Raw genomic sequence first — 14,484 nt, 5'->3', positions numbered from 1 at the left:
AAACAATAATGTAAGTGACTCATCAATGCAGATCACACGCAAACACAAAGGTGGGAATGCAAGTGTGAGCACCTGATCTGGCCTTAAAGGTGCTGGTATGGAATATTAAGATTAATGTTAAGATGGGAGCTTCCCACCTCTTTACCTGGATAACATTGGACAAACTGTCTGCCTATTGTTCTATCCGATAGTTGATTTCTTTTACTTATTGATGTGTAGTGACTCTTTTATATTAGGGATGTTAACCCTTTGTGATATGAATGGCAAGTATTTTCCCTAGTTTTTGTCCCTCTAATTTTGCCTGTGCTGATTTCTGCCAACAAAAATTTTGATTTTAATATTGTCTATTTATCAATATATTTTTATGGCATTTGTTTGGTCATACATAAATAATGGCTCTAAAGTTAGTTTTTAAATTCTCTTATTTCTTCAGTGGTTTATTATTTTATGTTTTGCAGTATATCTTTGAACCGTCTTAAATTTATTTAGGTATAAGGTATGGAGAATAGATCCAACTAATTTTGGGGGACAGTTGACTACTCAGTTTTTCCAATTCCATTTATTTAATAATCTATCTTTTTTATCCATGGAATTTTAAAAAAATTAGCTAATATTTATATAGCCATTATTATATGCCAACACTGTTTAAAGCTTTTTATGTGTATTAACTTAGTTAATGCTCATAAAACCATTTGGGACACATACGGTTATTATTGCCAATTTACAGATGAGAAATCAAGGCAGAGAGAAGATAAGGAACTTGTTCAAGACGTGGCTCCAGAATCCATGCTATTAAGCAGTGCACAATTCAGCCAGTGGTACGATATTGAGTGATCCCCTTTAAAGGCCATGTCATTTTATTGCTAAAATCTCCAGTAGCTTCCCATTATTCTTAGTATAAAAGGTAAGTAAGTATTTTTATTGTGGTCTACAAGGCTTGTCAAGATCTGGCCCCTGCCTATATCTGCGACCTTAATTTGAACTACTTGCCTCCTCACACATTACGTTCCAGTCATACAGACTTTCCTTTGCTTCTTTCCTACCCCAGGACCTTTGCACATGCTCCTTCTAATCTCAGAATATTTTTCCCTCCACTCTTTGTAGGCTGGCTTTTCCTCAGAGAGATACTCTTTGACCAATCTGACTAGAGGAGTTTGCTCCCTGCTGTTCTCTGTTTCAACTCCCTGTGTGTATCTTTCAAAGCACTTACCATAATTTGTAATTGTTTTGTTTACTTATTTGCATTTTGTCTAAACTCCCCCAAAATGTATCCTTCATGAGTGCAGCAACCATATGTATCTTGTTCCTTATTGTATTCCCAACATTAAGTACAGTGGGTGACACATTTTAGATACTCAATAAATATTTGTGGAACAAATGAATGAAATTTGCTGCAAATGGGGACATGTAGAAGTCAAAATAAAACAAAAATACATAACATGATATTAAAGCGAATTATCAACTTATATCAACAAATATTTACAGACAACCTTCCACAGAACTGGCCCTTTTCATTTCTCTGCCTTTACCTATACATCTCCCTCAGAGATTCTTTGACGTGTTATTTTACTCTGTTGTTTTGTATTTGTGTGTTTTTCTTCCTCTACCAAAATGTAAGGCCGTGAAGTCAAAGTCTGAATTAAGATGCCTTTGTGTCCCCTTTACTGAGCCCACTGACTGGCATGTAATAATAAAAATGTTTTTTTTAATGAAAAGGTTATATGAGGGGAAGATACAAAAAATTGTTAACTCATGGTCCCTGAATTAAAGTAGTTTGTTTATTATAAGAGAGACAAGAGGACACAGTAAAATACATACATTAGAAGTAAAATAACATTCAAGATATAAAAAGAATTCAAGGCCACAATATAGTCACGTTCCTAGACTGTTGGTGACTAATTACAAATACCTAGTTGCTTGACTGTTCAGAAATTTGTGAGATCTTTTCAGTCTGGGAAGTCAGAAAGAATTTCCATAGAGAAGCCAGGATTTAAGTTTACTCTTGGGGGATCTAGGATTTGGATAATATCAATAGAATCTACCTTCAACCGTTTACCACTAATGAGGTCTGTTTCTGTCATGTATTGACTTTTTTCCAAAATGGAAACTACTTAAAAGTCTGTAGATTTCTAAACCAAGTAGGTAGCATTTTAATTGGTAATGTTATCAAATTAAGAAGTGAAATGAATAAAAGGAAAGCAATTTAATAAGTGAATGCTTGAAGTAACTTTACAAGTTTACAAGTTGATTACCCACTTCATATGAAAGGACTGATCCATAGAATTTTACCAGATAAAAATATACAATTACCATGTTTCACTCTCAAGGGGATACAGAGAGGAACTGCTTTGGGTTTTGATTATTCCACCTCTTCAAACTTACTTCTGAGTTAAATTTTTAAGTCCATTTGGGCTGCGAGACTGGTTATTTCTAAGACTGGAATTCTCTGCATACAATAGGGCTCATTCCTTCTGCTGCCGAGGGCAAGCGAACGTCTGTGCTTGTATGACTGAGAACATACGCAAGTGGAGAAATCCTGCCTCTGCAAATGGAGAGTACTGAGCGAAGCAATTTCCCTGCCAGGTCTCTGTCAGATTTTCAAGAACTAAATCAGGTCACTAAAGTTGTTGAACAAGGTGAAAAAGAAAAAAAGGTGTTACAATCTCAACTTTTCAATTTAGAGATTGTATCTGAAATTGGCTAACTACCGGCAAAGGAAAAAACACTGATAGGCTCAAGGCAAGGATCTACCTTGATTAATACATGTCTGCAGGATGTATGTCAAGGGAATGCTTGGGATCAAGACAGTTCTCTGGAGCTCAGTTGGAGGAGTAATGGGGTGTCAATGTGGGCTCCAGTTAGGTTAGGGGTAAGCGGAACCACGTTGAATGGGTTATGCATTGGAGAGTAGACGGTTCTGCTCTTCAGTGCCCTTGTTTTGAGGTATCTGGGGGCTTTTGTGACTGTTCTGGCCTTCTCTGTGCAGAGCCTGTGGTTTTCACCTAACACAGTCCCCCAGGCATTCATTCATCAGTTGCCAAGTCACCACAAATTGCAAGGGGAAAGGAGAACACAGCTCAGTAGAAAGAGTTAAGGAACAGGTAAGAGGCTCACTTTCTTTTTTTTTTTTTTTTTTTTTTTTTAATAAATTTATTTATTTTTATTTATTTATTTTTGGTTGTGTTGGGTCTTCGTTGCTGTGTGCGGGCTTTCTCTAGTTGCGGCGAGCGGGGGCTACTCTTCATTGCGGTGCACAGGCTTCTCATTGCGGTGGCTTCTCTTGTTGTGGAGCACTGGCTCTAGGCGCATGGGCTTCAGTAGTTGTGGCACTTGGGCTCAGTAGTTGTGGCTCACAGGCTCTAGAGCGCAGGCTCAGTAGCTGTGGCGCACGAGCTTAGTTGCTCCGCGGCATGTGGGATCTTCCCGGACCAGGGCCCGAACCTGTGTCCCCTGCATTGGCAGGCGGATTCTTAACCACTGCGCCACCAGGGAAGCCCGAGGCTCACTTTCTAAGCCTAGATGAATAACTTGCTGAATTAAAACCATATATTCATGAAGAACATGCAAGAAATGTGCCACCTCAAGACCCCAATTTGTACCATGCCGTGTTTTGATTTAGGAAGCAGCCAATTTGACACGTTTGTGAAAAGAAAGAGTGTTGATTCTTTCAATCATGAAAACGAAGTGAACTTCCAGAGCTCTCAAGTCCCCAGGTAAACAAAAGAGTGTCTTGTGTTATTTTCTCAGTTGGAGTCTGTTTAGAATAAAATTGAGCTATTTCCCCAATGGCTAAAAAACAGTCATTGATCATTATTTAAACAAGGAAGAGCACGTAGTCTCCTCAACTTAAATCTGTTAACATCTATGTTTTCTTAAGGAGTTAGGTTATGTTTAGACCTATTCATCATCAAAAAAAAACCTTTTAGGTAAATAAGACCAGTGAAGATTTCCCACCCATTAACAATGTCTCTATAGGGTTTTCAAATGATTCATATAAATGAGTAAGCTTCATGCATTAAATTTTAATCACTAAATATATCTGATTTTAAATAAGCACTTCTTGTTATTCTGGGCAAGTATCCTAATTCCTGTTTCCTTTGTTTTTCTAAAATTTTTTTTAATGTTGAAAATTTATTTTTAAAAACATTGTGTATTGTTTTGTCTCAGTGTGTATATGCCTGGTTAGATGGGTTCTCATCAAAGTATGTTGGGAGTTGCTGTCTGAAGTGATGTCAAATTAAGTTCAAAAACATCAGCTTAGCTGGCTCTTTGGTATCTTGTGGGCGAAAAAGTCATTAGGTGTTGTAATTTCTTTCTCTTTAATTTTTTCGGAGACTTGTGTATATATAGTCTAGTCTAGTTCAGAAAAGAAGTAACCAGCCTGGTGGGAAATTATGGTCTTGTGCTTTGTCTGATTTTAAAGGATGTTAAGTCTTCTCAATTAAACATCTTGACTATTCTATTCACATTAAATGTATAAAAAGCAATGGCTGATAGTTAATGATGATAACTTTTATTTATTGAACTCTCAGATGCTTTATATTTTTTTCATTAATCTTCACAAGTGGCTCAGTGAAGAAAGATGTATTATCTCTATTTTTGTATGTGAGGGTTCTGCAGCTTTAGAAGATTAAGTAACTTTTCCAAGGTGTGTAGCCAGTGGTGGAGCTCAGTTTAAAATCCCTGCTTCTAAGTCACAAGCTCTTGTCACTACTCACTGATTCTTGAACTTTCAGATTTCATGAACCAGCAAAACTTCAAAAAGCAAAAACAAAAGATCCTTAACTGAAATAAGGTTGACAATTTTTTAATGTCCAAATAAATAGAAAATAACAATAAGTGGTTATCATCTACTCTTAACACTGTTTTGTGAAAGCAGTGGTGTTTAATTATATTTATTATATTTAAAAAATGTTAGCATATAACATTATTTCATATTACCTTGTGTTTCTGGAAGGCCAGGAAGTTGTGAATATGGCTGATTCCTTATCGGGAGGAAAAGCTTACTTTGAGCATGTGTGTAGTTAATATATCCCAGGACATTTCAACCACAAAAAAGCAAGAAGGTCACATCTTAGAACAAAGAAGAGTTTTTTCTGGGAAAGGACAGTCGGTAACCTTACACCAACATGCTTATGTAAACACGAGTCCACCTTATCTTTCTCATTTTTTCTAGGACTGTTGAAAACTGCCATGGGCCAGTGGAGGTCTGAGGACAAGCATTTGGGAAGCATGTGAAACCAAACACTGCTTTCTTCACCTGTGTTTTCAAGACAGGGAGACAGAAGGATGGCCAGGTAGAGATTTCAGTATCACCTTCTGAATCTATGATGTAAGAAATGACTATTGCCATTTTGGGGACTGCAGCCATTCTTCGGTATCTTCCACAAGTTTCCCTGTGTTATCAGAAAACACAGCTTTTTCCCCATTCCCTAAGGCAATAGACTGAAATGGGTTTTCCTTTCCCTTTTATTGTTTTCAGATGTTTGCCAACTCACACCTGACCATTTTCTTTCTCTGATAAATTTGAAGGAAATTACAGTCCCTGCACACAGAAGGCCAGAAGTGTCCCCTCAACCCTCTAGATAAAAAGCTACTGTTTCTTTCAACTCTGGGATCAACTAAACAATTGAAAAAAGGGGTAGCTCCATCAATAGGAGCTGGAATGATAACTCCATCGCTAGAAACAGCCACTGTTAACATAATAAGTCAATTTCCAAAGTGTATATGAACCCAAGGAAAAGTTTTCCTCAGTGTCATTGTTAATTAATTTAATGACAATATTATATATGTGCAAATATAAAACTAAGTATAAATTATTGATGCTTATAGCTCTTCTAATTATAAAACTGAAATAAATTTACAAACTGAATAAGAATAAACCTCTAAAACCAAGAAAACTCAAATGAACAACTTTAATTTGATGTGACAATGAAGTTTTGTTGAAATTAAATTGTTACTCCCAGTATGACTAGGTTCCTGACTGCCATGGTGCAGGTTTTGGAATTCGGCATGCCTGTGTAGTTGATGCAGTACAGTGGTTCCAAAGCTTCTACCATTTCTTCATTTAAACTATGGAGAAACTTTGTATCTTGACCTCATTTACTTTCATTTGGCATAAATGCATCTTTTATTTTATAAATCTACCTCCTTTTTCTTCTCACCAGTCTATGTTAATTGAAATACTACTTGACAGCAAAGAGATCTTGAACACAAACACAAAGGCAATGAAATAAAGTTGCATTTTCAAAAAAACTAAGTACAAGGGCCATTTCCTATCTTTATATCTCCACCACTTAAAACAGGACAACAGCATATGGCAGGCCCTCAATAATATATGTTGAATGAATGAACAAATGAATATCAGTTCTGATAGAAGGAAGTAATGATTTAATGCCCACTGGTTTGGGACAGAACTGGCTATAAACTTATGAGTGTAGGGGAAAAAAATAATTTTTCCTCTACTTCTCTGAGTTCTTGGCTGAGACCTCTATAATAAAAGACAAATTAACAGGAGAAAACCAGACAGAAGTTTATTAACATGTATAGCACATGTGTACATGGGAGATACCCAAGGAAAAACGAGTAACTCTGAGGTGGCTTAGAACTCCAGCTTAAATATGACCTTCAGCTAAAGACAAAAGAAGTGAGGTCTTTATGTGATTCTACTTTGTGTTACAAGTTTCTGTAGCAATATATTTTTCTGTATAGTCTTTGCACTGTGTCAATGTGGGATTGTGGTATACGGTAGAGAGTCATGGAATATTTAAGCTGGGACATTAGCGCTTGCCTCTCCAGAACCTTCATTTCATGGATGTCTCTCAAGAGAGAATATACTCAGCAGGTTTCTTTTCGTGCACAAAGAAACATGACTCAGTGGCACACCAATATAAATAATAGATGCTATTTACAAATAGGAGAAAATCCATATGTTTCGGGTGGATATAAAAGAACGTTTCAAACCATAGTGATGTATCAAAATAACACGGAGCAGATAATTTTTTTTTTTTTTTTTAAATTTTATTTATTTATTTATTTATGGCTGTGTTGGGTCTTCGTTTCTGTGCGAGGGCTTTCCCTAGTTGTGGCAAGCGGGGGCCACTCTTCATCGCGGTGCGCAGGCCTCTCACTATCGCGGCCTCTCTTGTTGCGGAGCACAGGCTCCAGACGCGCAGGCTCAGTAGTTGTGGCTCATGGGCCTAGTTGCTCCGCGGCATGTGGGATCTTCCCAGACCAGGGCTCGAACCCGTGTCCCCTGCATTGGCAGGCAGACTCCCAACCACTGCGCCACCAGGGAAGCCCAAGAGCAGATAATTTTTGTGAAACATTCCAGAGATATTTGGTAATTTCTTTGTCCTATATTGTAAAACAGTACAATTAAATTCAGTTATTTCTACTAACGTCAACTTAAAATTATTAAATATTTTACTGACTTAGTCAGTACTTTTGTTCCTAGGATGTGTCAGTCAAGGATATGCATTATCAGTGGGGCTATAATCATCTCCAAGGGGATGAAAATTTGTTCTTGCGGGAAGGGGAGCAAAAAAGTCTTAGGTATTAAAATGGTTTGTGGCTCTCCAAAGGTCAACCCTCCCCAACAAAATCTTATTCTTTAGCATTTAATTTCTCTCACTAGAGAGAATTTAAATTTAACTTCATTTCTTTCCCTTATGGGAGTGCTAATGAAAAAATGGCTAAGAAACACTGTCCTATGGGTAGAGCAATAAATACAATAAGTGGAAAGTACCAGAGGAAGTGATGGAGCACTTCCTTCTGCCCTGGGTGGATTGCTTCTCTATGTGTCCTCATGGGGCCGCTCTGCTCTGACCTGCCCCCACTCTGACCTTTCCCTCTGGTGTCCTAGTTTGAAATACAACTTTATCCTCTCTGCCAGGACTTTTCCAGGTCCTCTCCTTGTCCCCACCCAGGGTGAGCAGACCGGGGCTCCAGGCTTTAGCTCCAGGAGGGGTGCCTGTCTTCCTCCTGCTGGAGAGCACTTCCTCCCAGCTCCGGCTCAAGCCAGAACAGGGACTGTCACAGGTCTCCGCCTGGTGCCACTCTGGTTGTCCCTGTCTTGCCTGGGGTGGCCTCCACTTTCCAGCTGGTGCTCCATTAGCAGCTGAATAGGTCTTCTTATCACTGACTGAACCTCCTGGATGCTTTGGTTCTGCTGTTCATCCTTTGAACATTTGAAGAAAGCAGCTTTGATTACCCATTCTTTATCAATTAATAACTGAAAATTCACCTTCTCTTTGTTTTTGGCGTATTTGTAGACTCCAGTTTCTTCATCACCTTCAGTGTGGCTGGTGTGTCTTTGTCTGAAGTTATTATTTGAATCTTTGCTCTCATATGAATGGGTAAGCTCTGGACTTGTTCATTTATAGTTCTGGGCCCTCACACAGTACTGGTGATAAAAAATTTTTTTTTAAATCACTAAAAAATCAAATGAAATGTTCAGCCTTACTTCATCTCCAAAAATAAAGGGGGTGGGGAGAAGTTTTGGATGGATACATTAGGTGACCTCACATGCCCCATATGTAGGAAAGAATCACTGCCCATTGCACATGTGGCCCATACTGTCCTAACTGCCTTGTGAGTGGCCAGACTATTCAGATGGTCAGTGTGGTTGTGGGCCAAGCAGTGACCTGAAGTCGGGAAATCAAACTGTGACAGTCCAGCTGGGACCCTTCTGCTATTATGTAGTTAGGCAACTGGACACCTGCCTCATCCAGGATAGCCTGAAGGTTGTTTCGAGTTCCTGAAATGGTGTCAGGCTTCTCTCTGTTTCCAAAGTCAACGATTCGATGTGATTGCGACCTCCCACTTACAGACGGATTGGGTTCCAATAGTTTATTTCAAAGTTAGTTGTTCTGAACTTGAAAATAATTTTTCCATCAAAAATAATAAAAGGAACAAAAGGCCAGCCGGTAGAAATCTATTCAAATTTAAACCTTGATGAAATAATGTACATTTGTAATGAAAAGCAGTAGAAGAATCAAATATTATAGTTTAGAAGGGAAGATCGTGCTTGCAAATCCATAAGTTATCACTGAAAATAACCAAATTCATAAGAATAGTTTCTTATTTCTATGACACGGCTTTGACAATGGCATTTTTAATTATGTGAGGATGAGAAAGAAGAAAGCTGGAGACTTGTGGAATTATTGAGAGGAAATTCTAAGGACATTTAGAGGCTTTAGAAGTTAAAGAATAATTTTACTTTAAAACTCTACTTTGACATCCATGTTTTACCAGTACCAATCAGCCACCATAGGGTTCATTTTTAATCACGAAGACGGAATGCAGAGAAAAAGAGGGAGAGTGTCCTAGGTCGGGTTTCCTGGAATTCAGAGTCTGAGATAAAGATTCATGTAGGAGAAGTTTACTGGGTAGCACACTCTGGATGAACCCCGGCGAGAGGGCAAAGGACTGGGGAAGGGGGAGGTTGAGCTGACACACAGTCACAACCAAAGACTCAGCTGATGCCATGGGGAGCCATGGACCAGGTACAAACCCTTCAGAGTTGTCCCATCTCGAGGCAAGAGGCTGAGATTTTTATCTGGTCCTTGCCAACTCGCTGGATATTAGTTACTCCCAGAGAAGGGGGTGTGATCTTGAGCAAGGTGGCTTTCCACCCAAGCGCAGTCCCTGGAAAGGAACAACTGTGACAGCCATCGGCCACTAGCACCTCCAGCCATGGGGGATTGGTTCTTAGTCCTGAAATCACAGCATCCACTACAAAGCCAGGTTTCTTTTCCTGAGGTGATTGGGTAAGAATTAAAGAAAGGAGGAAAAGCATGTTTATGTAAGTGTATGTATATAGGGAAGATAAAGACGATCTGTGGGAGAATTAAGCAATCCTTGAGCTGTGGTAGCTGAGGACAGCCTGGGAGCAGCTCTTGCAAGGTCCTTAGGTGGGGGGGTGGGGGGGGTGGGAAGGAGGGGTGGTGGAGGGTCCTGGTCAGGCTGCAGGCTGTCCTTGCAGTTTAGCTGCTGGTGAGAGTAAGCTGGATTGGGGGTGGCAGCCCGTGCCCCAGTGTTGAATGTAGGGGACCTTGGATAAAGTTACATGCTCTCCCTTGGGAGGGTCCTGCACATATAAGCAGGCAGAAGCCACTGTGGTTGTTCCCAACATTTTTTGGAATGGGACAAACCAGTTTTCTGGGGAAAATCAGTTTTACTAACCAGTTTTTAGATTTTTGTGACATTGTGCATCTTACTATAAAATAGTGCTTTATGGCAGGTAATTATTTTTGATGCCAATATGGGACTCAAAGTGTTTATTAATTTTTAATTGGGCTGTGTTTTAAGGGTTTTGTGACACCTTCTGAGCCTTGTGGACATGCTGGGTATTGTGGCAAAACTGGGTGGGAAGTTTTGGACTCTCTTGTACAGAACATTGACTGGAGGGGACAAAAGAAGTAAATAGCATGGCCCTTGCTTTCAAGGAGATGGTTATTTAACTTTGAAAAGACAGAATGCAAAGTAAGCTGCTGTTTCTAATGTCAGGGAGTACTATATTCTTCTAGAAAAACCTTCTCTTGGGACTTCCCTGGTGGCGCAGTGGTTAAGAATCCGCCTGCCAATGCAGGAGACACAGGTTCGAGCCCTGGTCCGGGAAGATCCCACATGCGCGGAGCAACGAAGCCTGTGCACCACAACTAGTGAGCCTGAGCTCTAGAGCCCGTGAGCCACAACTACTGAAGACCACGTGCCTAGAACCCGTGCTCCGCAACAAGAGAAGCCACCGCAGTGAGAAGCCCGCGCATCACAACGAAGAGCAGCCCCCGCTCGCCGCAATTAGAGAAAGCTCTCGCGTGCAGCAACGAAGACCCAACGCCGCCAAAAATAAATAAAGAAAGAAAGAAAGAAAGAAAGAAAAACCTTCTCTTAAATATGGAGAACACTGAGTGGGAGATAGCAGAGAGAGTGCAGGCAAGAAATCATCTTTCTTTCTCTATCTAGAAGGATAAACAGCCTGAGCCTTCTGGAGTGAGTTAGCATGCTATTTTATACAAAGTCCAGGAAATCGCAGGTTTTTAAGTACTGCCTTCTTGTTTATTTAGTCCTTGTGGTGCTTTGGAATGTGCATTTCTCAGATGTTTGAGAGGCATTCTGTAATGTGTATTCCAGGCATTGCCTTTTACTCATCCTTTGGGCTAGTCCATCTGTAATTGACTGGTGTACTTTTCTGGAATCTAAGTTTATCTTTGTGTGGGAAATAATTGTTTGATATAGGTGACCCTATTTTGTGTTTTTTTGTTTTACTTTGTAAAAGAAATTACCACTTGTACAGTTTGATTTTTTTTTTTTTAACTGAGCTCTTATTACTTGACAAATAACATGTTTGCTGCCTAGGAAATGACTTCCTCTGCAAATCAGCGCTTGGTGGGAATGCAAAGAGAAATGACTAGGACGGAGAAGGCATCTGTTTCTCTTTATCTCTTGTTCATTCTTCATGGGCTCCAGAGAACCATCGCAAGGAACCTACACCAGCCACTTTCCAATTCAGTGCACTGATTATGCTTTAAGCCCATGTTTATGTTTTCATTCCTGCTGATATGGTTGTGGGTGCTCTAGATAAACCTAAGATGTGGGAAAAGTTTATCTCTGAGTCCTCCTTCCTTCTTGCAGAAAACTTTCTCCTCTTGTCTGTCCTTTCAAACTCCAGGCTTGCTGTCACAATTTCTCCTCTGCCCTTCCATCTAGACCACTCCATAGGTAGCAGTCCAACCTTCTTCCCGGGCTTTCAGTTTACACTTCTGCTGTTTAAACTTGCTCTGTTTGCATTTCATTACCTCAAGGCCTTGTTAGAAGACTGGCCAGTCCTTCTCGTAAATCAGTTCATGCCAAGTTGTTAATAGTTGATAAAAATCAGCCCCAAATATGCACCCACTTGCAAAGAGCTCATTCCATTTTATCTGACTGGGATCTTTAATGCCTTACCTCTTTCCAGGCTTCCCAATATGGCCTGTGCTTAGGGAAAAATTCACAGAATATGCATAACATACTTTCCTGGAGTTTCAAAGTTACTTGAAGATTTTTTGGGGGGGAAACCCACATTATTTTTACATTAAAGCAAATAAAGAGATATATTACAGTAGAAATCAAAATTCCCCATATCTTAAACATCAAGCGTGAGAAAACAAGACATTTTTAGATTGGGTAAACTACTCCGGGCTAGTCTCTAGATCCTCTGGGATTTGTTTTCACCTCTTCTCCTATCGAGGATTCTTGGATGAAACACTGAGAATCAGTAGCTTAAGCCAAAATAGTTTTCCACTCTCAGAATTCTAGGCATTTCAGGAGGTCAGTAGGGAAGACTTTTTTTCGTTTTGGAACTTCTCTGATCCCGTGTCCAGATATGGGATGTATTTGGTGGGCCAGTCCTGTGGGCAGGAAGGCATTTTTCAGGGCTGAACACTTTTTGAGTCTCTCTACAAAGTTATACTTGGTTCTGTCTGTGTTTTCACGCCAAGTGTCTTGGCAGGTGAGTTAGACATCCGAGCGATGACATTTAGCAAAAAGATGACATAGAGCTGCTTTTTTAGTTTACATTTTGGGGTCAGATAAGATCCTTTAGGTACTTCTCTATAAAGGCTATTTTACAATTGTTGAATTATTTACTCACAGTAGAAAAGTGAATGTCAAATGAGAATGAATCTTCAGTGAAGTTTGAAGATAGGTTTAAACTTTTAAATATGTACATTTGTTTTATTGTATAATAAATTATGTTCTTTAAAGAAAGAATGAGAACCTACAATGGGAAACTGCAAAATTAATGGGATTATTTATTTAGTTATTTTTATTGAGAGAACTTTCTAGAAAGGAATTATTATAGATTTGGGCAATAGTTCAAATTATTCATACTTTGTTGCTTTAATGTCTGCTGGATCCAGCTATGACTTCATAGCTCATGTGCTTTCTTTTCAAAAGGGTCAAATTAATAATAAAGTCAAAACAACAGTCATTTCCTTTTAAGAAAAATTTCCATTTTTATATTGTTTTCAACGAATAATTTACTGTAACTATTGATTGAAATATGCTTACCATCTTTCACCAGAAGTACTGGGGGGAAATTATATTTTATCTTCCTACAAAACTGGAGAGTAAGCATTTCCTTAGAGATTACAAGGGGTTTTTGGAAAGAGCCTTACCCCAAAGTGGTTTTCCTATCTCCATGTTTCTTCATGAAATCTACTAAGAGAGATTTATTACTCCAATTTAAGCAACATTCTGGGAGGCACAACCCCTAAGATCATTTATCAATCACTTAATCTTAGTGCTAATTTGTGTATCAGCAGCTTTGCCATTTTCAGTTAAGAGCTATTGTTAAGAATATCTATTGTCAAGTCAAAAAACCACTATTTTAATCTGAACATCAAAGGAAACAAACAAAAAAAATAGTAAATAACTGTAATTGTACAGCTTTAACAGAATAAGTTCACCTTTGTGTTTTCCTTCCTGCCTTTGTCCATTTCCATACACATTTCTTTGTGCTGACTCACTGTGTACCTAACTAGTTGAGTGGGTTGGGGGCAGAGCCTCTTTGGTATAACATCTGGATCACAGGGGAAGACAAAGCAACAAAGGGGACTGCCACAGTTTTCTACCACCGCTACTCTCCATGGCTCCCTCTTGTTCTGTTCCCCACTTCCTTTCACTTCATCCTCCTCCCAACCTACCTTCTGTTTGTAGGTGAAAGTAAATTCAAGTTATCATTATTTGTGAATTTCTGTATGTTTACAATTATTGGAGATTTCAAGTGGAAATTGCAAATCAACCACCCAAACTAACTGCTGGCTTTTGTTTTCTTTCCCCTACTCCCCCTGAATCCCACACCCAACCCAACTCAGGTAAATGAATTACCTTTCACTTGCCAAGCAACTTGCAGGACTGGGAAATAGGGAGATGACTAACCCTTGGTCTCGACCTTAAAGTGACAGAGTAAAGAGATCATTACAATGCTAGAGGTATTGTAATGAATGCTATCTTCCAGGAGAACAAAAAAGGAGCTAAATTTGCCAAGATAATAAGTATGATAAACACTGGGATAAAGCATAATACAGGAGGCCATGAGTGTACGATGTAGGAGCCTTAACCTAACTCTGTGGAGAGGCCCAGGGAAGGTAACAGTTAAACTGGCTTTGGAACTTTGGGAAGCTGGGTGGAGAAGGACATTTTAGGCACACATGAAGACCCTGAAGTGTGGAAGAGTGATGGTGGGCTCTAGTTCAGGCCTCGGGGCCAGAGGAGAGTTTGAGGGTGCTGGGTCACATGTTGTCAAGGGTCTGGTATTCTGTTAGGTAGTTGTGTTGTTGTGCTACGGGCAACAGGGTACCAAATGGAGATTTGGGGGCACAGAAGTGACATGGTCAGTTTTTTGTTTGTTTTAAGGGGGAGCAGTTCTTATGTGTAAGAGATCGGCAGAGTGAGGGTAGCACGGGGGGCCCAGTGGTCCTATAGCCCTTTCCTTTGTAGTGA

This window comes from Balaenoptera acutorostrata, chromosome 8 (assembly GCF_949987535.1).
Source record: "Balaenoptera acutorostrata chromosome 8, mBalAcu1.1, whole genome shotgun sequence".
In the NCBI taxonomy this organism is placed as follows: domain Eukaryota; kingdom Metazoa; phylum Chordata; class Mammalia; order Artiodactyla; family Balaenopteridae; genus Balaenoptera; species Balaenoptera acutorostrata.
The sequence above is the reverse complement of the archived record's forward strand: the minus strand, read 5'-3'. Positions refer to the sequence as shown.